Raw genomic sequence first — 25,689 nt, forward strand, 5'->3', positions numbered from 1 at the left:
CTGGGAGGGGCACTGCCTGTGAGAAGCAAGCTGGCTTGGCAGAAACTGGAAAGACTGGTTTCTGTACCATGTGACCTGAAAAGACACACCCCTGCAGCAAGGATATGGTTTTATAAAAAGGGGGATAATTCATAGTGCGGACATGTGAAAATTTTATAAATGATACCATAATTCTTGTGATTTTTCTGCCCACAGTTTAAGACGTGGTAGGAACCGGTGGTATGTTCAGGGGGGTTTTAGCGGAAAAGTGGATATTACTCTAAATGTGTGCATGTTAAAAATCTGAAACTTCATCAGTTAATGTCCCTACCCCCTGCACACATGTATGTAAAGTTGGGTCCATGTCGGAAATTGAAAAAGCAGTTAAAAAGTCAATTATGTACACTCTTTGAATGCAAGCTCCGAGAATGAGCAGATTTGGACATAGACATGGCTAAATTCAGCCACACCATGTATATGTAATTTCAAACAACTGTGTAACTCTGAAGTATGGATTTTGATCATATATATATTTGGGTGCACAGATGATAAGGGAGGTTGTTTCAAGAGATCATAAAATGACATCAATCTGACTCACAGTTCAGTTTGCCAATCAAGCGGAGGAATGGAAGCCTGACCAATGACGAATGAGAGGGGCAAGTCTAGTGATGCAACACACACACCCATTCTCAAGAAACAGATAAAAGCAGAGAGTCAGGACACATAGAGACAGTCAATTTCATCTGCCGCTGGAAGCCCTGCCGGAAAAATCCATACTTACCTCCATCAAACTCCAGAAAGCCAAACTAGAGACTTCAATCTATCCAGAGCAGAGACCAGACCAGAGAGAAAGCAGTGCTGTGCCTAGCAGAGACCAGACCAGAGAGAAAGCAGTGCTGTGCCTAGCAGAGACCAGACCAGAGAGAAAGCAGTGCTGTGCCTAGCAGAGACCAGACCAGAGAGAAAGCAGTGCTGTGCCTAGCAGAGACCAGACCAGAGAGAAAGCAGTGCTGTGCCTAGCCGAGACCAGACCAGGCGCTGTGAGCAGAATCCGGAAAGACCTGACCAGACTGAAGATCGTGACCAAGTCGCTTTCCTGTTCAAAATCTCTTGTGAGTACTTAGCAAAACTCAGAACACATCTCTTAGTTTAAATTCATCTAATTCAATCTATTTAACCTAAGTAGAACTGCCTCCTATCTGTCACCTGTCATTTCTAGTAAAATTTGTCATTTTGAAAAAGTGTGCGTTTAAAATTTACAAAACCAAAAACGACCTTTACTAAATTACTCATATCTCCGCAACCGTTTGGGCTAGAGACTTGCAATAACTTTCATTTGGAAGCTGAGATCCCAGGCTTTCCTAGGACCCCAAAACGGTAGAGATAGTCCTTGCGGTTCCTTTGTAATAGCGCTCGGCGCATCCGCGAATTTTGCCGCGATTTGCAATTTCTTCACATGTAAAAAAACTGCTGCTGCCTGATTTCATTTGCCAGAAATTCGTTTAACCTGCTAACTATCCCTGCATCATTGCTAGTGTGAGCCTGGACTAATATTAACTAGATACCACTCATCCTGAACCTCTAAAAGGGAATTAAGAGCGTTTCCAGCATATTTCTCATTCATTGCTAGCACCTATCAAAGCATTTGCCTGTGTTTTCAAACTTCTGTAGTCTAAGCTTGCTGGATTGAACTGATTACATTGATTGCATTTCTGAGAACTGTGTGCTTCCTTTCATTTCCTTGCATTGTATCAAGGGGGGGAGGGGATTGCCAGAGAAAAGTGATTACATTGTTTGGTTGAAATCATATTGAGTATTTTCTGTACTGCATTCATTGAATATTGCATCCACCTGAGCTTACATAAAGCATCCTCTACCACATTATACTTTTGTTCCTATTTACCAGTGTGCTACCTTATCCATTTCATGTCAACTCATTAGTGATTAAAGAAGTGTGCTAGTGCCAGATTCTCCGTTGTTAATATTTACCATATCAGATTAAGTGTGATATTCAATTATTAATTTATTAAAAAGTGTGATATATATTTTAATTTATCAAATAAACCTTTTAAACTTGCAAAACAGAATTACTTCTTGGCTCAGTGGGGTCAGGGGGATTCCAAGAGAGGGGTGTTATACAAGGGTAGTCATCCAGAACGCATGAACTGGACCTAAAGATATATCAATAAGGGTTTTCATTCAGTATTCTAGACTAGGCGTTAACTTGGCTGTAGTGCTGAATTGAATCCTCTTACAGTTCAGATGCTTCAAGGACTGATGTGCAAATGGCTCCTTTGACTCTCCTTCGTGGTGAGCTTTCCACAACTCCTAGGGTATTGTTCTGGGTTTTTGCAGAAATTCCTGAGCACTATGGCCTTCATTTTGGCATACATTAGCCTTCACACAGAGTCACTTGAATTATTACATCAATACCAGGTATCCACAGGTGGTTAATAAGGGCTGCTCCCCACAAATCCCCCTCCACCTCTGGGAGGTGGAAAGCTCACTGCGGCTTTTCCAACAAGTTGAGCATATCATTTCCCTCCTCATATGTTTGGACAATGTCCTAGGGGAGGTCATGCCAAGTCTTTCCTTGGGAGCCACCAGTGAAGACACTTCCATTCCCTCAAATCCTGATGACCTCCCTTTGGACTCCCAGATCCCAACTGTATGGATCATAAAATCCATATTTGTCTGCTCTGCAGCCTTCTTATCCTCTATGATAGAGCAACAGCCTTCTTTCCCCTACAAGGTTCTTTTTATCAGCTAGTTCATCCCCAGTGAGACTGACCCAGGACCTAATAGAAGCTTCTGAATGCACAGAATTATGAGACCTACTGGATGCGTGCAACTTGCGGGACACTAGAGACATTGGGACACTACACTCCCTGCCTCCTTGGAGGAATTTCTGGAAGCATGTTCACTGCCACTCTCGCCATCTATCCCCCCAGACAAATGGGCAGCTAGGCTTGAGGATCCCGTTCACTGCTGGCCTCCTGGGAACTCTCCAGCCCCCACGCTTTTTTAAAAGCTTGGTAGTTGTTGAGCAGTTCAGCCCACATCTACTGCCATTAGGGTGCCCCTCTCTTGGCATAGCTCACATAGTTTCCTTGCTTTGAAGCTTGTTGAGGAGGTCCCACTCCATTGTAGCAAATGTGTCTCTCAGTGTTTCTAATGTGAATTGCACAAACATTTATTTTGGAAGACTAAGCTCTAGGCTTAGTCTGTATCAAATAAAAACTGCTGCTGCCAATGTGACAAAATAACTTCTGCTCTGAAGGAGTACAAAGGTGAGCAATGGCTACACTACCTACTCAGCCCCCACACGTCCACAAACCAATAGTGATCCCAATCGTAAAGGTAATACAGGACTGGCTAAGAGATATACCTCCTTTGTCTTTTGTGGCAAGGTGGGGCGAGGGAAGGATATACTTTCAAAAGGTGTGTGAATGTGAGAAAGTGGTCACAAAAAAAGCAAATGCATACAGTTCCAAAATTAAAAAAAATAATAATAGTATTTCCAATATCAACTTTAATTAAACAAATCAGTTATGGAATTCACTATTAAAAACACAATAAAAAAACACTCCTGTAAAAAAAGGTAGAAATGTAGAGAGGAAAACACACAAGAAATGCAACAATGTTAATGAAAAAGATACATCTAGCTGAAAACTGGGGAAAATGGGTCTTAACCAGTCCTAAGGCAGAAAAAGGTGATCTAGGAGGACAGGGCCACTTGTAAGTACATATTTCTAATGTTAGGTGGTTCAACAATGTCGAAGCATACTTGCTGGTGCTGTAGATGTAGGTCAAAGCAGGTTTGGGTACGGCCAGTCGTGCTGGTTCAAACGGAGGGCTGGCATGAGTGTAGGTCAGATACATAGTTCGAGCGATTCACAAGAGTTGGTTCGAATTTCAAGCCATTTGTTACTGCTGATTCGGGTTTACGAGCGACACAATGCTACAGATGTTCGAGTTGAAGTCCAGCAGTTCGAAGCTGTGGTCCGAATGGTCTGATGTGTGTTGTTCAAAAAGATGGTGGTTCGAAGCCATCTGCAGCCCATGTTCCATATCTGTCCTTACTCCACCACTTTCCCATATGGCTAGCTGCAAATGCTCTCTGTTGTGCTCTGGTGTGCTCTCTGGCGTGCAGGCCCCTAGTGTGAGGCAGGCCTTTGTTAAGGAGTTGGCTTTTTGATGCCAGGCTCCCCGGGAACCTCAAGCTGAGATGTCCCAGGCCTGGCAGGAAAGTTGTTACCTTCTCTCCCAGAGAGTAAAATAGAGGTATGCACACAGCACATAGCCCGTATCCTCTCATAGCTGTCTAAGCTCACTGTGAGCTTACAGGGAGGACACTGCGATCCTACAAATCAGATCTGACTTTTATAATTATATGATCTCCCCATCACAATACCAAAAGAGGCATGAATCGTATTTTCAGATAATCCTAACATCAGGTCTTTAGTTTATTTTAATTTATATTGAATTCGAAACAGAAGTGTATACTTAAATTCCACTGCTGTGCTACTACGATTTAGCACTCACAACACCTTTCAAAGTGGGCACCTCTGACCTCTGAACCTGGGCTTCAGATCTGGATGCTGATATATGATATGATATGGCATCTATAGCCCGCCTATACACAGGTGTTTCAAGGCGTGACGAGGCGAGGCAGGGGGAAAAGAGGGAAGACAAGAGAACGATTTTACTAGGCCAGGTGACATTGAGATTGCGCAAATGCAAGGGGAACCACAGGGCACAGTGCACAGATTTACACTATGGTTTTGGCATGGAGTTTAATGAAAGGGGGTTTGTTTAGAAGAACACCAGGGCTTTTTCACCCTTGCCTGATTCCATTTCCTCACACCCTGAGGAACAGAGGCCAATCTAATTGCTGAGTTATCAGCTGCATACCTATTAGAAGAAACAGCTTTAATCTTATAAATACCAGTCAGCTCTGTGTTCATTGAGCCCATGTATTCTGACTCCAAGGCCTCCCGAGACAATCTTCTATGCCTCTCTTTTTTTCCTCGGGGCCCATGAGTTTGACTTTGTACATATAAACTCCATACACAAAACGTTCTCCATCTCCACCAAGGTCTTTCCGTGTAGCCTAAAACGTGCCACCTCATGATTATGGTTTGAAAATGTCGAGGCCTCTTTTTACTATGTGCTTGCCTTGGCATAGCCTGATAAGATGTTGCCAAGATCCCTGTGATATCCTGTGAGAGTAAGGCGACAATGTGCTGGACTCCACACACATAATGTCTGTCTAGGAGTAAGATACACCTTTAAGAAGTCTGCTGATGAAACACTAAAGAGGAGGGGGCTAGCTTGCATCCTTGCCTATCTTCTCGCTCAACCACACACCACTCCAATAGTTCCTCATCCAGGCCACATCTTAAGGATGTCCAGTTATGTAACTGGAGGCATTCAGCAAAATCCCAGACCATACACAGCATCTTGACCTAAGCAAGTATTTTTCTGCAGCGTTGACCTTTTACATTGTAGTGAAGGTTTGCTTTGGGTCCAAAAATGCAAACTAGACAATACCTCGCGTTTATCGTGGCATACAAATGAAGCTGTGCTCGACCATGCCCACTCATTCACTGAAAGCTACTTATGAAGTAGGATCGAGGATCGCTGTCTCAATTCTGCCAAGTACATGTCAGCCATAGACTTTGGAATGAGCGGTCCATAAAGATATGGGGGATTTGCATACTGGATCCATACAGCTTCCTTTTTTTGAAAAAAATGGGTGGTATAAAAGTTTTGTGGCATTCAACAAAGCGCAATGTGGGTTTATAATAAGCAACGCAGTGCTCCCTTTTTCAATCAGTTGCTACTTTGTTCAGAATTTGCTTTCATACTTGATGAGCTTGAAAAAGAACCACAATGCATATTTCAACAGTAGCTCCCAGAGCAGGCACTGTGACAGAGACAGGGCGAAACAGGGGCCGGCACTGATGACACAATAACATGATGCTGCAGTCTTACTTTCTAGAAGCATCTGGTTTTTGGACAATTACTTAATTGCCTTTTGGTCAGGTTGACTTTATCATAGCTTTACCTCGGATGAATCAAGTGACAGGAACAATTTACAGAATACAGCACAGACTGACCATTAGACAAATAAGATTTCAGTATTGTTTAAGTACCTTTGTTTTGCAGCTACAAAATGTTATAAAAATATAAATGGTGAACATCACGTGCGGGCTTTGTGAAGGCCACATGTGATGATTATTCTTGAGCTGACACATCGAAACCATCAGGAGTACCTGCGATGGTCATGTTTCATCATTTCACCTCATATGAGCCATCAAAATGATGCTTGAACCTTATGAAAGTCATTCTGTCCCACAAGAGGCAGCCTGGCCTGGGCGACTGCTTGACCACCACTCCTCTACTTAAGCTTGTCAGAGCTCGGTCATGAATAATGTGTATTTCTTTCTTGGGAAAGTAAAAAGCATGATGTGGAAGCGTTGGGATGCCTTCGCCTGAACTGAATTCATTTTAAAGCATAGAGTCTTTCACTCACAACAGGGAGACAATATCCACAGCCTGTGCTTTTTTCTTTAAAGTATACGTGTTGTTAAATGCAGCATGCTCCATTTTACTGGAGTTGAAATGCCAATTCGAGAATTGGGCGAGGGCACGTGTGAATATTTGGCCTAGGCAAACTAGTTTGGGGATAACTGGAATTACCCAAACTTTGTGTTTCGATGTTCTCTGAGCTTTGGCCCTTTTCTGGAGATTTGTTGTGAAACGTGTGCAGTACAATGCAAGGGTCAACAGTTCGGACCGTATGGAAGAGGGTAGGTTGTGTCCAGCCCAAATGACCATATAGCATTCCACAGTCGGGTCAAAGTTCACTAGCAGAAGTTTTAAAACTGTAAGACATCATTAAAGAAACATACATTCTTCTTAGTCTTGTACAAACGGGAACATGTGGATCTTATATTCGGTGCATGACCTTGGGTGTGGCCTTCACAACTATAATAGGAGCATCACCCAACTATTCTCAATCTATCTCTCCAGTCGGGGGAAAAACGTATGCCTCATAGCCATTAACATCAGACTTATTCCGCCAGGTGCAATTCAGAATAGAACTAGCAACCCTGAGATTCAAGGAGCACCTCGCACACACTAAGCAAGGTACATGCCTCAAACATGTCTAGCCAGCATCCATCCTGATGACAGCCCACTGCCCTGTTCAAACCTTCCACACAGCAGGGTTAGATGACTCGTGTGTCAGGAGGATAGCTCAGGGGCAACGCACTCGCCATGGAAGCAAGATGATGTGGAGCAACACAGGGTTGATCCCCGGTTCCGCGTTATAAATAACCAATTACAATGACATGTTACTTGCTACTCTAAATGGTATGCCATGTTTAAGTGCTATGTTGTAAGGTCTGTCCCTTCCCCTCTTCACTGTAACTAAGAAACAAGACCTGTACTGCTGAAACCTCCACCCCACCAATGTACATACAGCCCTTCCAAAGCTTCTCCTCACTATGTGTGTGCTTAAAACATACCCAAGCACTAGATGAGGAGTGGAAAGTTGCCAGGCAAGACATCCGAGGCAAGGGGTGCAGAAGTTTTTATTTAACATTTCATTAAAGACATCGTGGCTTCACTGGGAACTGGTGATCTGTCATGCAGCTGGAATTGAGTTTAGTCTTCTCTCTTGACTGAAAAGGAAACCCCGCTTTGTCCTTGAAGGCTGTGCTGAGGGATCACGCGCCACATATAGACTAGGTGCTCCCATGAGGCGCCTGATCTTGTGTGCATACAGTAATCTCCTTGTCACTGCTCGCAGTGTAAGGCCAGGCATTAAAGTTAAGATTCCAAAGGCAACTTGGCATACAATTCGTGGCTTAGCAAAGTTGCGTTCATATCAAAGGCTTTAGCAGACATTTGCAAGCATAACTTAGCTCGCGCATCACCCCTTTCCTTGACATCGCGAAGGTGCCTCGGTGAGGGATTTCTAGGAGCTGGGACGGTGACTGGCGTGGTGAGTGTGATTCTGTTTACATTATTAATGAAGGCTTTCTCTCTTACTGGCAGTAGGCTTAATGCAAAATCCCTCTGCTGAATTCGTGCATAAGAATGGTCCGGCATAGGTTGATAATGGATTTGGTATTGATACCTGTTCTCAGTATATTCGAGCAGATGACGCTTTGCACTTGCAGCGGGTATGCATAGGTAGCAGATTAGTATTCTTTGGGCAGATTGGCACGACCTTCAGGTGTGCTGCGCGTCCTTTAGTAGAGGTGGGGGATATGCAAATGAGCTTGCCAATATCAGGAATCCAGAGCATGTGTAGGCCTCACTTGGGAGCCGAGCTTATTCTCGCATTGCATGGGTTTTATCAGCTACCCAGGTGGGTTGAAAATCAGTGTGCCGATGAAAAGATTGACGTTGCGGCAATTATTTATTGAACAGCAAAATATAATCATTCTCGTTTGTTTCACATTGACCTCTATTTAATCATTAGACTGAGGCAGTATGGTATTGTCATTGCTCAATATGCAACAGTGTATTCCTGGAAGGCAGAAGGCGATTTTGCTAAAGTACGATGGAAAAGTTGAGATGTTATTAAGGACACGGAGGCGAGTATTATGCGGTATAATCTCTATTTTAGAAAACCTTTTCCTTATTGAACTACAATTCCCATAAGTACATTACTCTGATTCTGTAGTTCTTTCACCGCAAGTATAAAATGACTTATCCCTCAAAGGTCATCCTCTTTTTTTGCATGCTGCAGCGAATTCAATCCAAGGACCAAATGATCCTGAGCCTCAATACGAACACTGGCCCACCTTCCTTCCCCGTAGTGAAAATATAAGGAACAAACCAACAAACATATCTCCGAAGGTGGGATAATACTCATCCTGAAGAAAATCTCGACTTTTCCATCAAACCCTAGCAAAATCGAAATTTAGTGGCATGGCACAGAGGTTTCCTATTATGCACGTTTAAAGCATAGAAAGCACTGTAGATAACACATGACAGATGTGTCGCTAGGAGTGCTGGGGGGCTATAGCCCTGGGTGTTTTAGTTGTAGCCCCAGACAGAAACTCAGGAGTTACAACCAAAAGGCGAACTAGCCCCTGGTCCCGATAGTTTCGACATTAACAAAGACCAGATCTTTTCCCGACATAGCAACGCCCCTGACACATGATCAACAAGCTTACAATAAAATGTACTGAATATAGCATCTTGGACCAGTCAGCTGATTTCAGGATATCTTTCAGTCTTGCCCCAGCCCAAAACACCATAGACGTCAATGCCCCTCCAGCAGAGTGAGCCCTAAAGAAAGAAACATCTGTGCCTGCCTGAGGCATCACCCATCTGACCCACCCAGCCAGAGTTGGCGGCCAAACCGATTTGTGCAGCCTCCAGCAGGAAATAAACATTTTAGTACAAGATGACCTCAGTTCCTTAGTCCTCAACATGTAATGCTGAAGACATTGTACAACAAATAGCTGAGGGTGTTGAGCCAATTTAGAAAAAGTTACCTACCTGCAACCAGTCTTCGTACGATGAAAGGACGTAAAACTTACCCCCAAAACATAAAACAGAAGCCAGAGAAATCCAGGGACAAGACATCAGGCGCTCTCTTAAAAGAAATCAGACTTAAAAATAGTAACTAGTTTGTCTGAAAGCACCTGCACAGTAAAATCAGTATTGGGGCACCAGTCAATAAAGAGAGATAATACCAAATTGACATCTTACAAAACGGAATACCTTGATTGAGTGGGTTCAAACACCTGCACCCCTTCATCAAGCAACACACCAATGGCTATTGGCCCATGGGTTTTTCCTAGCAAAAGAGATGATGAGCTGAAATCACTGACCTAAATCCGCTAACTGTCCGTAAATTGAGAGACCGGGCGAGTTCGCCCGAAGAATTCACCACTGCCACTGCATTGGCTGAAAATGGCTCCTGGAATTTAGGAAGACACTAATGTACCCATCCCTTCCAGGCTGACACGTAAATTCACTTGGTACCTGGGGCCCATGCCTCCTTGAGGAAGTCCTCAGCCACTGCCAGAATTTCCATGGGAAATTGGAATGGCCCAAACCTTCCAAGCCAGCAGGTGCAGAGACCTCTTGATGATGAGACGGTGAAGCATCCCACTTGGATCCAGCAAAAAGTGGTCAAGTATCGGCAGGACCAGGGGTATATCTGCACACATCCCCAACAGGATTGGGAACCAAGCCTGAGTCGTCCAGAAGGGAGTTATCAATATTATTTCTGACCCCTGCGCTGGATCTGAAGAATAATCCTTGGAATCAGAGAGAAGTGGGGAAAAGCATAATGCCGCCCTCTCCCCCAAAACTGGAGGATGGCATCTTGGCCAAAGCATCTGGGTCTGGCCTCGAGCTGAAAAATCGGGGGAACTGCACATGAAGGCAGGTGGCATACATATCTTTGCGGAAGGGACCACGAATCGGTTGCAGATCCAGAAAAACTGGAGGAAAAATATTTGTTTCTGGAATACCACAGATTTTCAGAGCACCAAACTGTTAATGAATTGAGAGAGCCCAGGGCGAATTCTGCCCGGACCCTGATATGCTCAGGAAAGCCTGCCAGATCCTTGGATCACATTTCCCCTAAACAGTTGATATACTGGACCGCTGTGATGATGTCCACCCTGAGTACAATGGCACACTGAATAGTGTGTTTGAGAAAGCAGCAACTTGCAAAATATCCTGCAAGATGTTCTAAACAATGTATGTGCATTCTGGACTCCTGTTTGGACCATGATCAAGCAATCCAAATGTTTCCACATTGTGTTCCCCAGCCCTCCAAGGAAGCAACTGACTCCAATAGTGGATTTGGGCAGTGGCAACAATTGCTCTTCAATTCCAAGCTTCTATGAGAGAAAACCACCAAGCAATTTCGTTCCTGGCTTCTCTTGTAAGGGGAGTCCTATCCGCATACATCCGTAAGAATTCGATTTTCCGCATTTGCAGAGCCCTCTAATAGAGTGGACCTGGAAATACCGCACAAATGGATGTGGACAGAAGACCTATTATCCATGCCAGGTGTTGAATTAAGATAATAGGATGCCAAAGCACCAAAAGTAACTCTCTTTTCAAGGCTGAAATGTTGGACAGAGGCAGAAGGGAAGAGCCCGGCTGCATCTATCCAAAAAATCCTAGACACCTCATCTGTTGGGAAGGATTGACGTCTGATTTTTCAAAGTGTAAGGCAAACCCCAGTGTCTGCAGGGGTACAATGGTAATTTCTCGATGCCATAAAACCATCTCACTGGAGGGGCCATAATCAAGATGTCATCCAGATAAATCAGCATTCACATTCCGTAGCTCCATAGGGCAGCAGCAACTGGTTTCAGTAGTTTTGTGAAACACTCTGCTACTGAAGAAGGTGAACGGGAGACAGGTGAAATGGTATACCTTGTTACCCGAAATCAATTTGAAGAAAGCGGTGATGTGGCAAATACGTGAGGACTGAAATGTATGTAACCTTGAGAACCAATCTCAACATCCAATCCCGTGGACGCAACACTTCCTGAAGTAGATCCATTGTTTACATCTTTAAGTGCCTATCCATCTGGAATTTGTTGAATTCCCTAAAGTTTATAATGGGAAAAAAGCTCTTGTCCTTCTTCTGGACTAGAAAGAAATTGCATAAAAACCTGGATGGTGAATACCCTGTTCTTTCTATTGCCCTTTACAGAAGTTAATGCCTCTTGAAAGATGATCTGAGCCCCTATTTGTGAGAAGTTGACGCGTGTGCGAACATGATGTTTCCACAGGTTTGGACACTTAATCTATGTGAAATCCTTGAACCTTTTTGAACACCCAGTAGTCCTGGTTAATAAGTGACCAATTGGAGAGGAAATATTGAAGACATCCTGCGAATCTCAATTGAGAGAAAAGCCTCAGACTCACCACTGAATATGATATATGATCTACTTCGTGGGACGGCCCCCTTAAATCCCTACCCTTCCTGGGAAAAGAAGGAGCGGAGGCCTGCTCTGATTTGGTTGTCTGCATCCTTCCCCAAAATAGAGGAGCGGAGCGACATGTCCTAGATGACTGGTCAGTGGAGTGGTCCATGCCTCTACTGGATCTTGAGAAAACCCAAGTGGGATGGATATATTTTGAGCCTGATTTTAAAACTACCCAAGGATGAAAAGGTGGAAACATATTTTGTGATTTCCCTCATATGTTGTTCCCCAAACAACAGCCAATTACTATTCTCCTGGATAGTATCTGCCTTCACTCCCAATTTGTGATTAACCTTTAGGAGGAACCCGTTACACCTCTCGACAATGAAAGAGGCGTTAGCATTTGGCAGAAAGTATATAGCCCTCTGGGCCCAGCTGCTCAACACTTCTAGGTCCACATGTGAACTTTCCTGTTTGTCTGATTCCACCATGTTTCTTCTCCAAAGGACTCTGCAAGTCCAGCAATTTCTCCTGACATTGAAACCAGGTAGGCCATTACCTTTTCTAGGGTTCCTTATATATTACACGGCCCGTGGTAGAGGCCTTGTAGTTATGGTTAAGTTGCTAAACCCATAGAAGACAATTTTTTCGGTGGCTTATAACTTTGCTTCCCACAGAGGAATCCTCACCAAACATTGCAAAAAAAAGTATATGGCCGGCTCTGAATTCTTTTGCCAAGTTGGGTGAGTCTTTGTGCAGGGGGGGGCAAAGTTATAGGGGGTCCCAAACATTTTTTTTTCCCAAAGACTGAATGAGGAATAACTTTGCGCATGGCTACATCCCGAACGGATGGACGTATTTTCACCAAATTTGCTGCAGGAGTGATGGCTTGGGTCAGAAAGCATGCTTTTATGTGTTTGGTGGAAATGTGACCAGTAACAGTTGAAGCGGCCTTTGGTTAGCTGGAGGGAAGCATGCTGTGCGTCAACGGTTTTGGGAAACGCTGCCATGGTGTATCGGAGGCTAGTGTTGCAGTGTGTGTGGCAAGGCTGTAAACTATTGTGTGCATGGCTGGGCCTCTTGTATGTAGCAGTGTGCATACTAAAATTAGTTAAATCTGGCTCCACTCCAGCGTCCCTTTTCCCTGTTCGCAGCATGCTCAAAACTTTGATTGAACTGCAGTGTGTGGTGACAGGATGTGTGAAAAGTGTTCCATGATGGCAGTATGTTGTATCGGAGGACAATGCGGCGGCAAAAGGATCTGAAAAACATAGTGTACGGCATCTGGTGGTGGGAAGAAGGGATGGAAAGGGTGCAGGAGTGAGGAGACCTTCACGTGATATATATCATCATACAAGAATACAGAGGTCTGCCAGCACTATCCATGCATGCTGCGCCAATGCGCAGATACCTCCCCAGGCAACTATCTTGTGTGGTCATTGTAGGAAGCCTGCATTATGGCTTGCTAACTACAGCTGCAATGTCTTTCTGTCATGAGTGGTGGCAGGCACATTTGCAGAAGGGGAGTGCATTCCACAACACATGAGGATTTAAACATAACGTGTACTATGGTGTGCTGTGTGACGTATGTCCGTAGCCCCTTTGATGCATGGCTGCAGCCCTATCACAGATAATTATGTGCACTGGTTGGAAAGGTATGTCCACTGGTTGAAAGTAGGTGCCACATTGTTGCTTATTGTGTACGATTTGGCTGCAGTGCACACAATGGTCGTTGCATCTGTGTGGTGATTGGTAGAACAATCTACAGTTCTCGGTGTATGGGTGGAGATAGTGCAGTGACCAGTCATTCAGAGTGTCCAATGAGTGTATTAACGGAATAGTGCACATATGGAAGAGGTACTGGTGCAAATGTTTGTTCTATGTGCTTGCATAGTGTCCATTGCACAGATTAGTAATTGTTGCAGTGCAGTATGCACCATTGGTTCCATGCACGTACTAGAGTGGTGGGAGCAGGCTCAATGATTTGAAGATTGTCTTGTTTGGTTGTCATGCTTATAATGTTTTGTGATTGGAAGTGGGTAGCAGTGCCAAACGCAGCAAGATGTTTCATGTGGAAAACGTGTTCATGTGTCCCTGCTTTATGGTGTGGCATTAGGGTGGAAGTGCTGGTGTCTATGTTGCCTTTGTGATTCATGGTACATGCGCACCAGGTCACCTGCATGCTCTGTTATGTTGTGGCGAGTGTGGACTAGGCCTAGACTGTTGGGTGCATGGCCAAAGGCCGTAGGCCGTAGGCCAGGCACCCAACAGCCTAGGCCTTCATTTTAAACTCCACAATATAATGCTGTGATGCAGTTGTTAATGTGCATGCATTTAGAGTTGGTGAGTAGCACACAATGGTTGCGTAGGACTTTGTGCGCCTGGTGGATGGAACTGCAGAAGTGAGCTTCTATGCGTTCATTACCATTTGGTCCACATAAGTGCCCCTGTTGCACAATAGGGAGCCACATGTCACCATGTGCGTTTGCTATGGTTTGGCCCTTATAACACCCTTTCTTAAGGAAGTGCTTTTACCACATTGTGCCATGAATGGTAGCGATCAGCTTCAGAAAGTTGCAATATGGACAAGGTACACAGCCACTCATATACCGTTCAGCACAGGCAACGCAATGTTGTTAATCCTTGTATGCAAAGATGTGGCCAGGGTGAAAGTTGGCAGGCACATTTGCAGATGGGGCCTGCATTACATATGACATGAGAAGTAAAACATAGGTTGTACTAGGGTGTTCAGTGTGTGCTGAGGCCCAGCGGTCAGTGATGGTAGAGCAATGGCAGGAGGGAAGAACAATGGAGAACATATGAAACTTGCAACGTACACTGCAGTACGGGGTGTTGTGTGTGCTAAAATGTTGCTTTTATGGTTGTGGGGATTGGTTGCAATTCTTACACTGTGTAGTATATGCGTGGACCTGATAGAGCGACAACCTCCAGTTTGTCCTGTGGGAGAAGTGATGAAGTAGAGAATGCTTAGAAGTGGCTAGGGGGCCCTGCATGTACGTGGCCACTTGTTCACTTGCATAACTCTATGTTGAGCTGGGTGTGGCCAAGGGCTACACTGTTGGGTGATTGGCAAAAGCCTGTAGCCCGTAGGCCATTGACCAAAAAGGCTAGGCCTGCTGCATAGCACACCACCATAATGCATACATGCACTTTTAAGTATGCATGTCTCTGATGGTGGTGATGTTGAAAAAATGGTTGTATAGTACCTTGTCAATGTGGTTGAACAGCACAAATGTTCCCTTTCATGAGGCTATTATGTTGTGTTTGGTGTAGGTAAGGCCTACAGTATTGGATATATGGCTAAGGGCTGTAGGCCGTTGGCTATGCACCCAACAGCCTATCTTTTGACGACAGCCAGCATACCATACATTGCCTCTGTTTCTCTCCGAGGATGGTGACCTTTGACTAATGGGTGCAGAGAGCATTTTACACTTGGTGGAACAACCAAAGTGAGGTGCTATGCGTTTGTGAGCACATGGTGTAGGTAATTGCATGTGTTGCACATTATGATGTAATTTGCCCACAGCCAGAGGTCGGGAGGTGTTTTATAAACAGAAGCCTATGTGCCTTTATGTGCAGTGCTGGGATGTTCAGCACCAACTATGACAGCATTAAGGAGCAAGATTTGCAATGGGTCCAACGAAATGGAATTTGTTGGACCTCCATTGACAATGCTGTTTTGTTTGCCACTCTGCATGAAGTATTGAATACAATCCTATAGAACTGTAAGAGAAGCATTGATGTTCACTCCGTACAAATGTGAGGAGAAGGGAAGAGAAACACACTGAAAGACATAAAAAAAACAAAAAATGTGTAAGCAAGCATGTACATACCAAAAACAGGACAAAACCCTGCAAAAAAAAACATTTATTTTCTGTGACAGTACTACAGACCCAACTCCTAATCCTGTTTTACATTTACCCCTGCAAACCACCTCCTACCACCCTCCCTCCCTACCGCGAAAACTCAGCAGTTACGCTGTTTTCATGTTACTATGTGCCACATCCAGCAATTTTCTGAATGGGAGCCATGGAAAGCAAACTGTGGAGCGAAAGCCACTGTTTATAAGGTTGGTGGGTCAGGTGTGTACTCCAAAAGTATGCCAGAAGGTCTATTTGCACAAAGAAGTGTTACGCTCACCTGGTATCCACAGGGATGCCACCCAGCTGTGGGGACTATGGTATTCTTCTCAGCCGCTCCCAGGCATGATCAGTGGAGAAGTTCTGCCTGGAATACAGGTGGGCAATGTTCAAGACTGTGCAACTGGGGTAAGAGCCTCCCAACACCCCATAAGCCTGCAGCCCCTCCCCGGACCCTTCCTCACCTTGTTATGCGTTTTGGCCTGTTCTCCGTCCTGCCTTCTTGGCAGGGGCGCGTTGTCCTTTATGGGCGAGTGCGATCTAGTTACTTCACTGATGCCGGCCCTTTTGAGTCTTTCAGGTAGGTCTTATTACTGCTATACTTGTATGCTTTTCTTTGGTTTAAGTAATGTCTTTTCTCTTTCCTTAGGTGCGCGGAAGTTCGCTGTGGAACGTTGGCTGAGTTGAAACTCACCGGTAGGTGATGGTGCATCGGGAGCGCCTTGATGCGGTAAATAGGCGCTATGCGCAGCGCTATGATGCCTTGCCTTTGCTAACCTGTTCTCTTTTTGTTCCCCGTAGGTTGCGGTGCTCACCCGGAGCAAGAAGTCTCAAGGCAATGCTGGTCGATGGACGACTCGTGAGGTAAGCTTCCGGCACAAATGTAAAATGTCTATGTTTCTCTCCTTTTTGCAGATCCGTCGGTCCGGGAGGCTCCCTGATCCTTGCATGCTGTTTGCAGGAGCGGAGGGCAGCTAGCGATGGAATCACAGGTAAGCTGCTGCTATTAACGATGTCCTTTTGTTTTTCAGATGTTGTTCTTCCGAGGTTCGCAGGTAACGCTGAACACGATGAACGTCACGTTGCAAGATTACAAAGTAACGCAAAGCGTGTTCTTCAAGTCGGGTGTTGTTTAAATAGCTTCAGAAAAGTAGTCCAGGTAAAGTAGTTCCTAGGCTACCACACCCAAAACACTATATCGCATAGCTTGGTTCCAAGCTATGTGGGTGCCTCCATGTTGGCTGGCACTGGAATAAAGTAGTCCCAAAACACAAGTCCTCAAGAAGTATGAGCCTGGCACCAACGGCGCCAGGACTGGCCTCAAGAGGGCTTCAGCAAAGGATGCCTGAGTTTGTTTGAGACCCAATCCAAGGCCCCTCCTGGCCCATGGGGTGGCCAGGGTTTGTTTTGATACAGGTCATGACAAGAAGTGCAGAAGGCTATGGTGGAAGTGAGCAATGTAAGGAGCAGGCACCCTGGGTGTGCTGCGTGTGGCCAATATTTTTTGAAAAAAGTGCAGTAAGTGGGTTAGAGCAGAAAACAACTTTGGAGTGTACACGGTAAGTGGCAGGCATCCTACTGTTGTGCATGCATTGTGTGTATGATATCATATGATGTGCGCTTGTATGCTACAGCATTCGTAGTGCGTCTACACACATGTCTAGCAAGGCACAACGAGGCAAAGGAGGGCAAACAGAGGGGAGACAGAGACAAAGAACCTCATATTCTGCCCCTCTAAACCCATTGTCAAAATAGAACCGTGTAGCAATCTTGAGGCCTTCTTCAGATAACTCAGTTTAAAGGAATTATTTAATGACAAACTAGATAACACCCATGACAGCAATGAAATCGTCAAAAACTGAGACACAAACAAAGCGAGAAAACACAATTTCAATTGTACTCCGAATATCTAACGCAACCCGAAATTGGATCGATACATTGGAAGCTTCAGAAATAGAGCATCATCAGCCATACTGGAAAAAACACACTAAACATTTGTATAACCTGACACCTGCAGAAAGGGTGGCTATACAATCTCTGAACAACAACTTGATTATTACAATGAAACCAGCAGAAAAAGGAGGAGCAGCTGTCATAGTGAACACCTGTGACTGTGTGCAGGAGGCTCACAGGCAACATTCTAAAACAAGATAGTACATAAATAAGCAGGAAAACCCAACAAAACAATACAAAAGAGAACTCAACAATATCATCAAGAAACTTCGGAATGACTTCCAGCAACACATTCAGAACCTCATACCAGATAACCTAATACCCAGTGTTTTCTATATGCTCCCCAAAAGAAAGAAATCCACCCTGAATGCCCAATCATCTCTGGGTCAGGCACTGACTGAGAATATCTCTGGCTGGGTCGAGAACATTGTGAAGCCGCTAGTAAGAGTGACACCCAACTAAATCCAGGACACCACTGATCTACTCAACAAACTGGATGATATAGGCTCATCCCAAGGGTCACATTACTTGCAACCAGGGATGTGGAGTCACTCTACATAAATATTCTCCACATCGATGGAACTGAGGCATGTAAGAATGCTCTTGGTGATCAAAACCCACTTGCTGACACTATAGGCAAGTGCATAGAATTCCACTGACTCACAGCTATTTCATGTTTGCTACTGATACTTATCTCCAAATGATGGGGATGCCCATGGGTACTTGGATTGCACCACAGTATGCAAATGTGTTCATGCCACAATCAGAGATGGATTTCCTTGGTGCCTGTCACTGCAGACTTTTGAAATACCTGTGCTACATCGATGACATCCTCCTGATCTGGACTGCTGGTGAACAAGACCGCCACTCAACAATCAACGTTAAACGTTCCTACTCTCCTGAAAAAGTACATTTCCTCGAAACCACCATATAACAATAAAATATGGCCAGCTACATACCACAGTTTATCGCAAACCAACTGACCATGCCAGCTACTTGAAGAGTGACAGCTTCCACTCAGTGCACACAAAACATGCTACAATATTTATTCAAGTATTAACATACAGAAGAAAATGCTCAGAAACAGGTGTCCAGAATAAAAGCATACAAAGTTTGAGATCACACTTCATGAACCATGGATACAACCACAAAATTGTGGACAGCCAAATCCACGGGGCAACACAGATCCCCCAGTGCAACCTCTTAGAATACAGAGCGAAAGAGACAAAAACCTGGGTGCCACTGGTAGTCACATACAATCCAGAGCTCAAGGACTTCTGCAAAATTATTGGACAGTTTATATTGCTTACTTGATTATGTGCATGAAATGTCTCGGACGTGTCTACTATGTTCGGGAAACTAGTCAAGCTCTACATAAACACATGAACCTTCATCGACAAAGTTTGTAGCGATGTACTAACAAATGTCTGGTGGGTAAGCTTTTTTCCGAAGCAAATCATACTCTTGATGATCTCAAGATTGCTGTACTCTGGGTATTTTCAGGACTGACAAAGCCAGAAAGACCTATACATTCAAATGCATGCACATTTTCAATACACTGGCAGGGGGATTGAACAGACATAAGGGTTTCATGAGTCACTATTACAACTAACAGAGTTTCACCTTTTTCACTCAAAGAGATACAGAGATCACAACATCCAGACCTGACACATTCCATCATTTTATTGCAAAGCCATTCCCAGACATTCACCTAGCACTGCACCAGCCCCTCCAGCTTCTCTTAGGCAATGAAGTGTAGTCAAACTCCCTCCAGCCCCATCTGCTAAAAGCTTTCCATGTCCCTTGTCCCTAGTCAAACCCTTTCCTCTTGATTGGGATGTAACACAATCCTGATATGGTATTTGACACACGGCTGCCACACTGGGCTCCACGGGTCACAGGCCTAACACATACAGTGGCTGAATATCCCCTCCTTCAGACCTCTAGAGGCACAAGCATGATATGTTGATGACTGTGCTACCACTATTTTTGTAAAGGAACTGGCTTGACATACTGAGTCTCAACTGTACTGCACATACAATGACTGACACCTAAAGAAACCCTCCTGCCCCCCCTTCTTTGTCACAGGTGTCACAAAATGCGATATGATATATGAGATCTTCTTCCTATTTTACAAATGCATCTTTGCTTCCTCTACTCACAATTGTGATTTTTTGAAACTCTAGTTCTTAGGAACGAGTACTGCATCAATGCCCTCCTTTGTATCAAGTAAGTATAATGTGATCAGACAGTTGCTAAATTTCAATACTGTTTCCCATTCTTCACTTAATTTAGAAACACAGCTAAGGGGGTGTGGCTAGCAGCTGAGGAATATGGCTGCACTGAGAAAGGGTGCCAATGCATGAGTTATCCTGATCATCACCCAATCTGTCAATTCTGCTCACATGGGGTGATCCTTCGGGAGCTTTGAATTGCGGCAATAAAGGGGTCATTTTTATGGAATTATGGTGAGAAGCAAACCATCCTGTGAAATGGAACATCGGCATTGAGTGGCTCAAGGAAAGGGAGATTCCACATCTAGAGGTAGAATGTGGGGGAAGTGGAAGGGTAAGATCTGTGAATGGGTACAACAACAGTGGCAAGGGATTCCTGGGAAATGTGCCATGTGAGAAAAATAAAGTGTATAAGCATTATGAAGTAATATTTCTGATAGGCATGCAAGCAAAATTGATCAAGGACAAGTAGGATCTCAGGAGTTATGACTCCCTGTGGCCGCAGCGATATTAATTAGAGGAGAGAACACGTGGGTTGGATCAGTTATTTCTCTGTTTAATAGCTTCTCCTTTTTTGGTATTTAAACATTATAACACATTTATTATAGTTAACATCTATGATCCACCCAAAATGACTCTCATGTTAAAGAATATTAGGGTTGTTGACTTGATATTGAAAAAATACGCTAACTGTTTTCCAATTTTTCTACTTGGAGACTTTAATGCCAAGATAGATATGTTATATAACGTTGAACATATAACTGAGGATACCATAAAATCTAATCCCATTAAAAATTGCACCAATTATCAAGGGAAAAAATGGCATAACCTACTACAAGTACACAATATGACACGCCTGAATGGTCTTACCATGAGTGACCTTTCTATGGCTCACACGCGAGTAGAGGGTAAGTCTGCTGTAACTATAGATTACATATTTGTAAATACCCTTGGTATGCCATATGTCAATGATATGGGTGTTGTATCTCGGGAGGAAAGTGACCACCTGCCTTTATGCCTGCTTATTGACGGTCAAACTGGGATTTGTACTCCTCCGATATTTGCAAATAATGGACAGATAGTGTTAAATGAAGGTCAGAACCGCATCTCAGTCAAAAAACACATTATAGAACAGGCAAAGAGTATGGCTCGCGAACTGCTACCTTCTTTTATCCAATCTCATTCATTGTTATCTAATGCTAACGATCATTTGGTTGAAAACTATTCTATTGTAATGGGGAAGATACATAACTCCAGTGCGGGACGACGAACCTACAAATCTGCTAATGAAAGAGTTAATACAACAAGATCTTACCGTAGCGGCAATGACATGACTATCCAAATTGACAAAAGGAAACTACGTAGCAACATAAAAAAAGTTGGTTCAATCAAAACGTGGGGTAAACACACCGCCATCTATATCTTCCCAAATCTGTGTATTGAAGAAAACATATCAATATTGGCTAAAATCACATAAGTCGGATTTAGAGTTACAACTTTGGAAAAAGATCGCAAATTTTTCCCTACTTGGAAATGGAAATGCGATATGGCAAATCATGGCCAAAAATAAAAAGAGAGACTGGACGATTAATTGTATAAGTGAAGAGTCATGGGCAAATCATAAAGCGTTGACTATTGGGAGAAGTGATACGGTTGCTGAAGCCATTCCGATCCCTGAGGCACCATGGGTTTGCAAGGCTTCAGTCTTAGATATTATATCCATTATTGAAAAATTGAAATCCTCGCGTGCAGCGGGGCCAGATGGGATATCAAACATGGTGATAAAAAGCGACCCCCCATTATGGGGTGCTGCCCTGTATATCCTATTTAATCATATTGGTATGAATGGTAAATTACCAATATCTTGGAAAGCAAGCAATATCTTGACAGTATACAAAAAGGGTGCGTGGGATAACCCCTGTAATTTTAGAATGCTTGCAATGATAGATTATTCATCCAAAGTTTTTACTAAAGTATTGCTAATTGAATTGAATGCCTGGATTGCCTCTAATAAGATTCTTCCATTGAACCAGATTGGCTTTCGTCCTAAATCGAGTACCTTACACAATCTAGTTATTTTAACTTCTGCAATAGAACATTCCTGGGAGCAGCGGAACCTCGATGTGTTTTGTGCTTTCATAGACTTTTCGGCTGCGTTTGACACGATATGTAGAAACCAGTTGTGGCGCAAACTGTGCGAATGGGGAATACCTAGTGGATTGCTCCGAATGCTGATGTTATTGCATACTGATACTTCTGTCAGTGTGCATCTCAATGCATTGGGAAAACTCTCAAAATCGATGCCTTCTAAACGTGGTGTCAAGCAGGGTTGCATGATTGCTGCAACACTTTTTAATCTGTATTTGGCTGACATGATCATTTCTTCTAATATTTATGCAGCAAATCCAATTAAAATAGGAAATATCATAGTCGGTTGGCTCGCATATGCCGACGACTTGCTATTTCTTGATTACACTCCTGCGGGGCTTCAACTGATGTTGAACGAACTAGCTAAATATGCGGCCAATAATGGACTCATTGTGAATAATCACAAAAGTAAAATCAAGGTGTTTACAAGGAAGCAGCGACCAAAATGCTATCAATGGTCCATATCTAATGTTGCATTGGAACAAGTATCTGTTTACAAATACTTAGGGATTGTCATCGATGAAAAGCTAAAATGGGAACAGCAACTAACTGAGATTAAACTGAAATGTGAGACTTCTACCAACATTCTAAGTGCATTTATCGGTAGAAATAATGGTTATAGTGCCGCTGCGGTTATTACCATCTATAAATCAAAAATTATTGCTATGTTGTCTTATGCAATAGCGATTTGGGGCAACAAATTCAAATCAGCATTAATTCGATTTGAAGCTAAACTATTGAGGCGATTGCTACGTCTTCCAAAAAAGATATTTATTCAGTATATTTATCTTGAGTTTAACATAAAGGGCATTTGGAATGTTTACATATGCAGAGTGTGATGTTATTCGAGCTTTTAACCACTGCGACTACGGACACTATAATTGTACCATATTTTAAAGCCTTTTTATCCTTAGATGCTTCGAAATCAATTGGTCTTGTTGGAATATTGAAACACAACCATAGCAAATGGTTATATGAGGTTGCCAACCCATATGTAGATGGGGACATGAAATTGTGGCTCAAAATGAAACTGGCTTTAGCTGCTTACAATCAAAACATGCTACACTTAGAATCTTTATCTTCAGCCACTGAGTACTGTTTACAAAGAAGTGTTCGACAAAATGTGCCAAAATATATATTGGCCTATCCTAGCCCAAAGATATTTCGAACATACTTGCTTATGAAATGTAATACATCTGTGGCTCTATCACCGGAAAATTGGTTGAACAAGATTGAGTTTGATCATAAATTTTGTAGATTATGTGGCAACTTGATGGAAGAAACCCTAAGTCATCTGATAATTGTATGTGAAAGCCTAAATGAATTGCGTCTCCAATATTTTGAATTGTATAGTATTGTTGTGAATATGTGTGATATGCTTGACCTATGGTCAACATTTTTACAAGGTGATGATATTAATGTGATTTATTACACTGTTAAATTTTATCTTCATATAGTTGAGATTTTTAAATGTTTTTCGTGAGTAAGTTGTAATAACTGAATGAAATTAATTTAATCTGTATCAATCAATGTTATATAAAGCCTTGTGCTATATGTATTTTCCAAATAAAATAAATAAATAAAATAAATAACTCATTTAAGGGAAAATATTAGTCCTAGAAAGAGGTCTCCTTCACAGACAGTGAAAACAAAGGAATGAAAACACAATAACTTGGTGGTCATCTTTGAATGTCCTCCAAGCGTAGTTAGAACACATCTTTTCATGTATTGCAATTTCCAGATGGCATGATCCATCAATGTAAACATTAGTGTGCAAACTCAGAGCAGTATTCAAAATATTAACATATATTTGCTTCCACTACCTTACAAAAATGAACGCATTGTGCATTAGCACCTGGAGCGTTCCAAGTGCCGAATGAGATTACCAAATAAATGATCTCAGGCCCAAATAACCGGACATACTCCAAGAATATGCAAAATATTACTTTATTATCAATTCAATACAGTAGGGAAATCAGGTAATCACACAGATTGTAGCTCACACACTCTCAACACATTTCTATTATGCAACAGATTTTATACCTCCATATATGTTAGCTATGATGGCATCCTACGTGGCAAATAGAAAAAACCTACTGGGCGGAGGGTTTAAGGGAACATATATACCTATAATTCTTATAAGTATTAGTATCATCATTGGCGGACCCTTATCTGGTAGGCACGCCTTGAACAACCCCTAACTACGTAAAATACTGATATTAGCATAAGAACAACAGCAGAAAGGCTTCTGCAACAATGTATACTTCACCATTATATAGACATTCATGATTGGTTGGCACTCTCTTCCAAATTTGGACATTCAGCTTGTTAGTAGCACATAAGCAACAAAACCCAGGTGCAAGGGAATAATGAGAGACAACTGCCCTCCTTCGCTAAGTAGCCTACCATCTCTGATCTGTTAGGCCCTACGCCAAGGCTACTTCTCGTTAGTTGAGCTTACTGACTGTTCTCCACTGAACTTTAAAGGGAGTGAAGGCACATTGCTATCTTCATCTGGCGCTTTATGAATAGGCCTTGTCTTCTGGTCATGACCCATGTGTGAGGAGATCATAATTTTGTCCATTCTGTCCATTTATTTAGTGCTATTTGATTCAATTATATTGGGGGCTATTACCCTCCTAGGCTTTGGGAGACTTGTTTGCTCCGTCTTGCATGTAATTTCTGCATCTTTGAGTGTTCAATACTTGGCACTCACAATTATTCACTCCTTTTCTTAATCTAAGAGAAATATGTCGTGCGTATGTAGTATATCTTCTTAGACTCCTTTTGTGTCTTGCAGTTGCTTCCTGCTGCAGCATCCTTGATTCTGAGCAAAGCAAATATCCTTTGTTCTTGCACAAATCTGTATTCCAGCACCGTCAGCTCTACAGCCTTGGTCTTTCTCCTCTCGAGGCTTCCCGCTTACTATTTTACGATGCCGATGTCCATTTTCTCAATATGGCTGCGTTGCTTGCCTTATATTTCCTACATTTGCAAGCTTCTCCATTTTCTTATCTACGTTGCATTTCTGCGTACATACCTCTACGGCATCTCTTGTTACTTATCTTCTAAGTGTATGTGGTTTTCTTCATATTCACATACATGAATATGGAGTGTTGCTTAGCTCTCATTTCTGTCTCATCCCTCTCTATGCTCACCATCTTTTCGGTCTACCGGCCTCCTGGTGTTGATGCCATGTTCTGCACGAAATTCCCCGACGTGGTCTCCGAAATCCAGACCATGTATCTGAGTCTTTGGGTTATGGGAGATTTCAATCTGCCTGCTAACACCTCCTCCGCCAGCTCAGTTACTAACTTTCTTTCTCTGATGGCAGATCTCGGTCTACCTCAACTTGTATTGGAACCTACCCACCAACATGGCAATGTCCTGGATTTTATTTTTGGCCCTTATATTTATATTGTGGTCTCATCCTTCTCCCCTCTTCTTAGGACCGACCACTTTCTAAATTCATTCTCTATTTGGCTGCAGGACACCGTAGCGTACCCAGCCAAACCTGCCATTCTTAAACGCCATTGGCACAAAGTCAACAACAATGATCTGGCTGCCTCC

Source organism: Ambystoma mexicanum, chromosome 8 (assembly GCF_040938575.1).
Source record: "Ambystoma mexicanum isolate Mex_15411 chromosome 8, UKY_AmexF1_1, whole genome shotgun sequence".
Taxonomy (NCBI): domain Eukaryota; kingdom Metazoa; phylum Chordata; class Amphibia; order Caudata; family Ambystomatidae; genus Ambystoma; species Ambystoma mexicanum.